Genomic DNA, 11,552 nt, shown 5'->3' on the forward strand with positions numbered 1-11,552 from the left:
ATACCCTGATCTTTCAGTTTTCACTGATGATGGCTCTCAGCATAGACTCTCTGTTCAGGGGTCATCACCTTCCTAAGGAACTCAAAAAAACAAAGTTGTCATCTTATCGCAGCTAGGAGGTACATGCACAATCAAGGGTCGTAAAATTTACAGAGCAGTTAGATCTCCTGGAGGGTGCATATCCAGCTGGGTTAGTTAGTCAGAGGTCATTCAAAGTTACAAGATGGTTTCTTTTCTACAATATGGCTTTCCTTATGTCAACCTTGTCTTGAGCCAGTATCCCCTATGCAGACAGCCCTACTTAACTTGCACCCTAGGCTTCAACCAGGGAGAACCTTCCTCAGTTCCCTGCAGAAGCTCCATTCTCTCTTGTACATGCTTTTTCTACTCTCTTCCTTGCTGGGGAAACTCCTACTCCCCTTCAGGTCTTGATGTACATGTTCCTTCTTCCAGGACTCCTCCTCTAACTCCCCACCCCTCCTGTGTGTCCCCACAGCATAGCTGAGAGCCATGGCATGCATATGTCAGCCTTATCTTTTATCCCTCTTCCTCTTCCATTTCACATCAAACCAGTGACTGTCCAGTTGTTCTGTCTTCGTAATACCGCTACTATATATCCCTTCTTCATTCTCGCTGTTGCTGCTTTTGTTATGGCCTTCATATTGCTCCCCTGGAGCCAATTATTTTCTCCGTATGTAAGCATTTGTTGAATTAAATCCATTGAAATGGAGTTTTATGAGCATTGGGTTAGAGAAGAAAGCTTTGCCTCTGCCCATTTGAGTACAGGAATGCTGTTATTACAGAGCTGGGATGCTGAAATTGCTTGGAGGAATGAAGGAAGAAGGATCCAGGAGCTGGATAGAGAGATTGTTTTAAGCACTTCAACTTGGGAGAAGACTCAGAGGAAGGAATAAAATGATGAAACTGCAGAAGGAGGTGTTGTATAACTAAAGTCAAGAAGAGGAGGCCCTGAGAGGAATGCAACCCCTGGTCATGACCTAAACTGCCAGGGGAAGTCAGATTGGATCTCAGTTCTTAAGGAGGGGCAATAATGCAGGGGGTCTTCCTGGGAGTTACATGTAGCTCTAGACAGGGTGGGAGTGGGTTGCGGACACAGTGGCAGTTCAGCGGTATGTAAATCTGATAAGCCTGGGACCATTGTTCCAGAACGGCTTGGGATCCAGCCCATGGGGTAAGGGGAAGAGAACATCTTCTTCTTAGGGCCTTGAGCTGAGGTCGTTTCTGATCATTAAAGTCCAGATAGGCAGCAGATGAGAGCTCAAAAGCTTAGTCAAGTGAGAAAAGAGAACAAGGAGCCCTTGGCGCCGTGCAGAGGTGGGCAGGCGCCGTGCAGAGGTGGGCAGGAAGGAGTAAGAGGGCATCAGTACATTTAGAAGATATAAATATACTCAAGAAAAAAACCAGCTCTTATAATTTCAAAGACTTGAACATGTGCCAAAATTTGAAAATCCAAGGTTAGAAAGAGGACACGGCCTCCTCTCAAAGGCTGTATGCTCACACACCGTATGAGAAAGTGAGTTTCTTGTAATATCTGCAAACTCCCCTCCTCATCTCAGAAAATTCCCTCCCCCAAATACAAGTCTGGAATGCATGTCCGAAGGCACTCTAATGAGGACTCGCATCAGGTCTAGCTGTGTACCTAGCTCTCTATAATCTCAAAATTCATGAAATAGCCACAAGTTTAGTATCACAGGTATAATGGGGCATAATTTGAACATAATATATTTTTCTTTTTTTAATTGTCAAGTTAATTTTGGTTCTCACTGCTTTCCAATGGTTTACCATTCTGTCTTCTGTCCCCCCTCCTACTATTCAATGCCACCACTTGGCTTTGTGGGGTGTTGGGTTGGGGGCTCTCTTTAGGCACTTCCATTATTCCGATGCCCTCTGTTCTTCTGGGCTGCTCCTCAGAAGACAGTTGGCAGGCACAAATCTAACTGTTCTCATTCAGGAGGATTCTTAGCAAGCAGCTCAGTCAGAACATAGACTACGATGTGAAAGCCAGTCTGAAAAGACTGTGGTTATTTGGCACAGCCTCTATGCAGGTAGGCAGACAGAGCTGCATAAAAGAATAATAAAAGCATCACTGCTAATAATAATAATAATAATAATAATGATAATAATAATAATGATAATACCTAATGGCTTGAGTTTCAGGTTCCTACTTTTCCTTTCAGTATCAAAAACCTGAGTTTCTAGGTCCTTGGTCTTCTTGCCCTATTAATTATCTCCTCTAGTGATTGCATGTCATAGCTCTAAATACCCTCTATATACTGATAACTCATAAATCTTTACCTTCCTCCTTAAACCCTGCTCTGCTTTCTTTTCATCTCCATTTGAATGGGCATTTCAAACTTAATAGGTCCATAAACAAACAATTGATTTCATATTCTCACTCTAACATCATACTCTCCACACTTTTACCCTAGCCCTCAACCTCACCCATCCACCCCTCCACTTCTCTCTTTTCCCGTATCATCAAATACCTGCGCCATTCACCCCGTTGCTCAGGCTAAAAACTAAGGGTCATCATAAATTCCTCTTTTTCTTCCCTTATCCCTCCCCCTCACCTCACATTCAATTTATTAGAGAGTCATATTGGCTCGGTCTTCAAAGTATTTACCAATCCCCACCATTTCTTATCACTTCTACTCTAAGTTTACAATTGCCTTTTTTTTCCCATAGTTTAATTTTTAAAGTAATATTCGAGTTTTGCCTAATTTTGTCTCAGCAATCCAGTAATTCATATTTGTGTAGTGTTTCTGGTTTGGGTTGGCCTAAGTTTCTGTGTGTAAATTAATTATCTATGGTAATTATAAATGTTGTAATTATCTTCCTGAATCATTTGATCCCCATAGCAACTCTATGGTGTAGGTATTACAGTTCTTTTTCAGATGAAGACTGAGTTTCAGAAGGTAAAATAACCAGCGTGGGAAGCTGGCTGTTAAAGCTTGTGCTCTTTCTCCCACTTCCCCAACTGAGGGAAAGCTAGTTAACAAAGAACACTCACTTAAATGAATGAGAAAAATCAAAATCAAATTATTTAGAGTGAAATCAAATCACAAATTTAATACTGTACATTTTATTTTTAGAATTTTAAACAATAAATTATTTCTTTAAGAAATGAAATAAACCTGTATCCTTCAGTCAGAAAACTGAGGCATCCAATCACGCTTCAGCTGTCCTTGTCTTTCCTGAATATTCCTCCTCTCCCTGTCCCACTCCCTCCCTGTGCCCTCAGCTGAGTTTCTGCACTAAAATGAATATGGGTCCTCAATCTCCTACCTCTGTAAAGCTTTTCTGTCATGTGTTTGAAAGGTGGTGCCATTGAAAAAATATCTTCAGTGCGCTGAAAACTCTTTTGGCATTTGGGATATTTCTTCCATCTAGCCTCATTTTCTCTACTAGATTGTAAGCACCTCTGGGGACTTAAATTACATTCACGCACGTTCTCCAGAGTGCCTAGGACAGGGCTGGGCCGAGAGTGGGGGCTCATGAAGCACAAGCAGACTGACTGTTGCCTTGTCTACAGATATTTCTTGTGATGCCCAAACAGAGAGAGAGCTGATGTAAACTCTCTCCCACACCAGCCAGGAAGAGCTTGCATTCAGTTTAATAGTTCATTAAACACAGTTTGAGAAACAACCATTTGTCAGGACTGGGCAACGTAAATTAACTGAAACGTTGAGGCAATGGCTCAAGAAAAGGTATTGCCCACATCCCAATCCCTCAGTCCCGGTACAGTTGGGATCCACAGTGTAAAAGTGAGAGACAGGACACTCTGTGCCTGGGGCCCAGAGAGAAGCCGGTCAAGGTTGGTGTGGGCATCTCTGCCCATGGGACACCCCGTTAACCTGCTGTAACCTAGAAGGCTATGCTGAAGGGCCTATTGATCACCCTGAAGGAAAACTAGCTCAGAGAGATGACAGAGAACGCCCCAGAGAGGGAAAGAGATCTTGGTAAAGTGAAGAAGATGCCGGAGGGTAGCGGCACAGACCTCAAGCTTTCTACCCAGGATAAGCGAGAAGATCATTAAACTCCAGTGAAATAGAAACAGGACAAAGCCATGAAAAAAGTGGGACCTTGCCAAACACCAAGCTCTGGCATTACAACTTCCGTGGAAGAGCTCCCCCTCTCCTTGTCCGCTCAACACTTGCCCAGAGGATCCCCAAAGAATCCATCTCACAAATGGGCTGCTTCTACTTGGGCGAGTTGTTTCTCCTTAAACTGGCCATCACCCCTTTCAAAGTGATTAAAAGTTAGTGCTTTGAGTTAAGCAGACTTGGGTGTGAATCCCAACTCTGCCACTTACTAGAAGTGACACCTTGTGTAAGATATTTAACATCACTGGGCCTCAGTTTCTTCTCTGAAAATGGGCATTATAATGAAGTTGTTATGACATTTAAATGAGATAATACATATAAAATCTAGCACAGTGCCTGACACATAATAAATATTCATATGTGGAGGCTGCTTTATCATTATTACTATCATTATTATTCTGCAGTTGGACCCAGATGCCACAGAGACTGACCCTCCACCATCAGAGCCATTCCTTTGAGTTAACAATTACCATCCTTCAGCATTGTGTTTTCTAATACAAAGTTTCTGGAATGTTGAGATCTTCACTAAATATGTGTTAAATGAATTGGAATATCCCCCAGGGATTCTGTGTCAAAAACACTTTGGTATGAATTAGTTTATCAAATTTCTATCTTAGCAATGGCAACAGTTCAGGGAAATGGCACCAATGTCTGGCGTCCAGAGGGAGCCCTGAAGAGCTGGAAAAGGGCAAGAATGTCTCCTCTTTCTCAGATTTGCTGAAGGCTCTTGTATTTGGACAGACCCCTTGAGTCCTGGGAACAAAGGCAGTTGGAAAAACCTCAGACTTGGATTTCTGAAAAGATTCCTGCTGAGTCCCTTCTCCCTTGGCTAAAGATGGTCACGTTATTTCCACTCATCCTCTCTCCTCTACTTCTCAACGGGTGAGTCTGCCATAAATAGTATGAGCTGGGGAGGGATTTGGGCTTGGGGTAGGGTCAGGTTGTGTCTAGGGAATAAATACTATTTTGAAGCCCCACCCCCATCTCCAAGTGTGCCCACTAGCCCAAATTATGTTTAAGACTGAAGAGATGGTACAGTGTGGTCACAACAGCACAGGGCTCTGAGAGTCCTCAGTCCCCTCAAGTCAGATCTTCTCAGATCCCTGTTTCCTCACCCCTAAAATGACCAGCATATTTCCTTCCTCGCAGATTTATGGTTGAGAGTGAATGCGATCATGTATGTAAAATAACCTGATAAATGTTAGTTATTGTTATCAAGCAACTATTACATTGTCCACATTTATCCTTGTTCCATCGCTGGAACCTGGGGGTTTTAGTCGACTCAACTTTATCCTGTAGCCAGTGCTTTCACTGCCATCCTAGGCGTTGCTTCTAGAACTTTCAGCTCTTTCCTGGGAAATGGAAATCTTGCAGAAATCACCAACTCCTAGTGTTTTGGGCAGTGAGTTCTGAGAGAGAAGAGTAAAAGCTGGGAATGAGAGGTGGAGGTGGGTGTCAGCAAGGAGGCCTAAGAAGAATACTCAAGAGACCCCAAGGAAAAAGAGAGTAGCTGCAGCACAAAAAAATAGAAGACTCCCTTGCAATTTGCTGCTGGTCTCCTTCTCCTGGCAGGGCCCAAGAAGGCAGGTGTTTTTCCTCAAAAGACAGAGTCCTAGATTGGTTTGCTTTCTTTGCAAGTCTGCACACTCTCCTCTCTAGTCTCTTCATCTCAACTTCCTTTCAGGGTGCTAATCCTTTTCACCACTACTGTCTTACTTATAAGGCCATATCTGTAATTATGCCAGCCCTGGTGGTCTAGTGGTTAAGATTCCATGCTCTCACCACCACGGCCCTGGTTTGTTTCCCAGGGTCTCTCCTTTTACCAGCCCAGTGTTATGTGATTTGGCTGAATCAAGGAATCCAACACAACCCATTGGTGTGTCATGCACTTGTATGCCTGTGGGACGATGCCTGATACTATGGCTCAGTGGAGTCGCTGATAGCATCGCATATAGAAAGTTGAATGAACAGAGAAAATGTGAATCTGAAGGTGGCTCCCATCTCTGCTTCACTTAGATCCCCTGCCTTCCTTGGGATGAGGTTGTTACTTATCCTGTCTTCCTTTGAGAGTAAGGTCATCTCTTTTCTATGCAAATTCCTTGGTCTAGGCCCTGTGTTGGCTGTGGAATGGGGAGAGGAAGGAGAACACCCACTCTTCTAGAGGCAGGGCTTCGCAATACGGTAAATGAAGTGCAATCTTCTACAGCCCAGAATGTAACTGACAGAGTAGAGGACTAGGGAGGAAACCACAGCTTCTTCTCCATCCCACCTCCTGTCAAGTGCACAGTACTGAGCCCTTCCAGGAGCTTGATTGTCTGCCTCATCATCCTTTCCTCAATGTATATGGACTGGCTCCTGTTCTTCCTGCTCCCAGGAGCTCTCCTGGTTCAGTGCTGGTCTCCCACAGAGGGTGAGTCCCAAGGAAGGGAGGCAATGGGGGCAGGGTAATGAGGTCAGGGTGTAATGTCCTAAAAAGTCCTGATCAGGAGGGGCAGGAGCTCCAGGGACAAGGTTTGCTGGGTCTGGGCCCCTGAGCCTCTGGCTGCTGCAAATACCCATCCCCACCACGGAAACTCTTCCTGGGGACTCTGCTGCTGCTGCTGTCCGATAGCTCCACCAAACTCTGACTGCAGGAATGGTGTGAAGGGAATGGTGATAAAGAATCATTGGGGGTCTATAGATGGGCAAGGTAGAGAGCATCACCTTTTCTCTCAATTAAGACCCAGGTCTTGATAAGTAACTTAGAAGAGACATCTTTCTCCTTCCTTTCCCCCACTGGATCCTGGGTCTTCTCTCTCAGCCAACCTTGCCCAGCCTTATCAGCAATGAAATGCCCATTTCAGTGTTCCCTTCAGAAGACACAGCTGCAGGCTAAGGCTGAAAAGAAAGAAGAGAGGTGGCTTTCTGGTAACCCCATGTCTCCTAAAACCAGATTCTTTGATAGACATGGGCTTTGCAGGGAGAGATAACCCTAGAAGGAAAGGTCACAGAGGTTGGACTAGGGAAGCCTGGAAAGTCCAGGGTCCTGGCGTGAGTTCCAACACCTACAGCAGCAGCCTTCTTCTCTTCCTCCTATCTACTTGGCATCCTTTGGTCTCACTCCGTGGTTCTCTGACATAATGTCCAGATCCTACAAGGAGAGTTACATTCTGCACCTCCTGTGATGAATTTGTTGGCAAGACCTGCAGAAAGAATTTTGGTTCCTGTCAATCCAAGTATCCTGACTTTGCATGCCAAACCAAAGAAGTATATACTCAACATGCCACTGGAGGTGAAGTGAGGGCAAGAGAAGGGGGAGGGATGGGAGACTGAATTTTATGATTTGCCCTGTCAAAAAAAGAGCAATAGGTCTGAAGTCAGAATTCTCTAGTCCACCCAGCTCTGGCATTAACTCAGCTGATGGTCTAGAGCATGTTACTTCCCTTCTCTGAGTTCAAATTTCTCATCTTTACAATGACTGGGTTTTAATGGATGACCTCCAAATTCCCATCTATCTCCGTTATTCCGTGACTGAATCCCAAATAGAGTATGGCTGTTATAGCTCTTTTGCTGTAAATGTATGTGGGTCTTGGAGGCAGAGGTGGGTTGCTTTGGAAGGAGACTACCCCTTTTGTGGAAGGGTCTTCAAGTCTCAGGATCTGCCTAAGGGGGCAGGAGGGAAGCAAGGGACTGCTCACTCAGCCACATTCCTTGTCACATTCTAAGTCTAACCTGTGCCTCTCTGTTATTTTCCTACCCCTGTCAGAATTCGTCTACCAATATTCCATCCTGGGCTGCCCAAAAAGATGTGTGGAATATATACTCATCACTGAGAGGGAGAAAAACATGTTCTTCTGTTGTAGTCAAAGCTACTGCAATAGCTTGTCAGTAAAGGACAAGGTTCCATTCAATCCCATCAAATCAGCAAATTTAGCCTGAGATATTCAGCCGATTTGCAGGGACCTCCTCCTGACTGCATCCTGCCCATCCTTCCTGAGCAAACAGCAAGATCCAGAAACTCCTTCCCTCTCATCTGCCATCCACACTGTCTCGAGAGCCAAGAGGCCCAAGAGAAATGAGCTGTGGATGAGGAAGGAACTTGGTGCAACTTTGAAATGTCATTTGGACCCAAGTCAAACCCACCAGGCCTGGTCATCCGGTTCTGCTGTTCTGGCTGGGGGCCAAACCTCAAGTCTGGGTGGAGGGTAAAAGGGGAGCACTGGGACACCTGGGGGCCCTGAATGGATTAATATAACAACTCTAATGAATAACAAGACTGTATACAGGAGAACTCATGGGCTGTTTCCACAGTGGACCAGATAAGAAGAAAGGGATACCAAGCATAGAACGATTTGGCAAATGTCCCCAAGTCATTTCATTTCCCAGATATCTGGGATCCTAAATCTCATCAGGCTTCTGACATTCTTGGCCTGGGAAGGTCCCAGAGGGAAGGCCTGAGAAGGAAGGCCTGGTTTTCCATGGGGAGTCCTTTGCCTTCTTGGGGTTGGTTGGGATGAGATGTGATGAGGGCAGTGGGTAGGAAAATTTTCTGGTCATTGTATGACTTAAGTACTAAAGAACACGTATTCTGAAGGAGATTGCCAGATTGCCTGCATGGGAATCCCACCACTCCCTCTTACTAGCCCTAATGACCTTGGGCAGCGTTCTTAACTTTTCTGTACCTCAGCCACCTCCTGCTTTACACTGTTGATATGAAGATTAAGTGACTTTATAGCTTTTAGGTGCATTTTAAGCACAGGTCTTTGCTGTTTCTTATCAACTATGTGCCAAATACTGGGCTGGCCACTTTACACATCAACTTATAAACCCTCCAATGCAACGAGGAGATTATTATCTCCATTTTTATAGATGCAGAAATTGTGGGTCGGAGAGGTTAATTAACTTTGTAGAGTGTGCAAAGCAAGTAAGTGGCAGAGCTGAGATGCAGACACAGAGGCATCTGCCTGCACTCATTCAACTCTACACCCCTGTGCTTGCCTAGAAATGAGTGCCCTGTGAGGGTTCCTGGAGGATTCACACCCTCACCACCATAACTGTGATCCAGTCCTGGCTCTCATCACCCTCAACTCCTTCCATCCAATGGTCCTGGTCTCTTAACTCTGGTCCAGGTCTCCCTTCCCCACTCTGCCCAGAATTCTGCTGTCAAGCTCTCTCTCCCCTGTCTAACTCTGTGTCTTCTTGATTGTGTGGCCTTTTGAGATAGGAGACTCAAGTGGTAGACAGCACAAGTGCTGGCTTCAAACACACCCAGGTAGGCAGCAAGGCTCTGACACTTGTTGGCTTCAAGACTCTGGGCAGGACACTTAACCACTCTGATTCTAAGTTTCTTCCTCTATAAAAGAGAAATAACATATCTCCTTTATATTGTCGTGACAATTTAAAAAATGGCATCTATAATAAACCCCCTGATACAGTGCCTGGAACATATAACGACTCAATGAATGGAAGCTTGCTACTCTTCCTTCCCCTAAATTTGCGAGGCAAATTTATCTCCTTTAATTTGTCTGATAGCTCTATTTACAGATGAGGAATCTGAAACATAGAGGGTTAAATCACTTACCCAATATCACACAGTTATGATATCACTGGGGTAGGCTAAACTGAGAGAAAAGTTTACAAACCAGTGCTCTCTACTCATACGGCTGCCTCAGCTCCACAGATTCTTTACTTTGGTTCCTTGCCCAGGTTCTGTCCAGGGTGCCAGCAGATGGAATAAAATGACTCAGCCATAAGAAAACTAGAACAGGAGAATAGGGCACAAGCTTCAGACCCAGATAGACCTGGGCTCTAATTGTAGCTCACTGCTTAGTAACACATGACTTTGGGAATACTCTCTAAGCTTTTTGAGCCTTCATTTCCTCCTCTGCAAACTGGGGCTGATAACTTTCTCACACGGCTGTTGTGAAGATTAAATGATAAAACATATGGAAAGCACTTTATGTAGTGACTGGCACATGTTAATTTCCTGATAGGAAACAACTACCATTATAATTCATAATCATATTATAGTTTAACTCCTAAATCAAAGAGGATTCTATGTTGTGATAACAGAAAACCAAGACCATGCCTGTTATTTTTTTTTAAGTTGCGGTAAAATACAAATGACATAAAATTGACCATTTTAACCATATTTAAGTGTACAATTCAGTGACATTAAGTACATTCACAATATTCTTTAACCATCACCACTATCCATTTCTAGAACATTTTCACCATCTCAAACAGAAACTCTGTTCCTATTCATCAATAACTCTCCATTTCCCTATCTCTCTAGCCCCTGCTAACATCTATTCTACTCGTTAACTCTATGAATTTGCCTGTTCTAGGCACTTCATATAAGGGAATTATACAATATTTGTCCTTTCTTGGTCTGGCTTATTTCACTTAGTACAATGTTTTCAAGGTTCATCCATGTTGTAGCATGTGTCATAATTTTATTCCTTTGTATGGCTTAGTAATATTTCATTGTACGTATATACTGCATTTTGTTTTTCCATTCATCTGTTGATGGACATTTGTGTTGCTTTCACTTTTTGCCTATTGTAAAAATTAATTCTGTGAATACTGGTATACAGGTATCTGTTTGAGTCCCCGTTTTCAATTCTTTTGGCTTTATACTTAGTAGTGGAATTGCTGGATCATATGGTAATTCTATGTGTAACTTTGAGAAATAGTCAAACTATTTTCTACAGTGACTGTACCATTTTATATTCCCATAAGGATCCAATTCCTCCACACCCTCACCAATGCTTGTTATTTTCTGATTTTTGTTGTTGTTGTTTGTTTTTTTAAATAATAACCATCCTAATGGGTATGATGTGGTTTTTATTTGCACTTCTCTAATGACTAATGATGTTGAGCACTTTTTCATGTGCTTATTGACCATTTGTACATCTTCTTTGGATAAATGTCTATTCAAGTCCTTTGCCCATTTTCAATTGGATTGTTCATTTTTTTGGTGTTGAGTTGTAGGAGTTCTTTATATATTCTGTATATTAATCCCTTATTGAGTATATGATTTGAAAATTTTTTTCTCCCATTCTGTGGGTTGTCTTTTAAATTAACTCTTTTGATATTGTCCTTTGAGCATAAAATTTTCAACATGAGATGAGGTTCATTTTATCTATTTTTTCTTTTGTCGCCTGTGCTGTTGGTGTCATATCCAAGAAATTATTGCCAAATCCAATGTCATGAAGCTTTTACTCTATGTTTTCTTCTAAAAGATTTATAGTTTTAGCTCCTAAGTGTTTAGGTCTACTTTTGTGATTTTTCCAATTTTCCTTCTCTTATTTTTTTATTTTATTTTATTTTTTTTTGTGTGTGGGGAAGATCAGCACTGAGCTAACATCTGTGCTAATCCTCCTCTTTTTGCTGAGGAAGACTGGCTCTGAGCTAACATCTATTGCCAATCCTCTTCCTTTTTTTACC

The sequence above is a fragment of the Diceros bicornis genome, chromosome 7, assembly GCF_020826845.1.
Source record: "Diceros bicornis minor isolate mBicDic1 chromosome 7, mDicBic1.mat.cur, whole genome shotgun sequence".
Taxonomy (NCBI): Eukaryota; Metazoa; Chordata; class Mammalia; order Perissodactyla; family Rhinocerotidae; genus Diceros; species Diceros bicornis.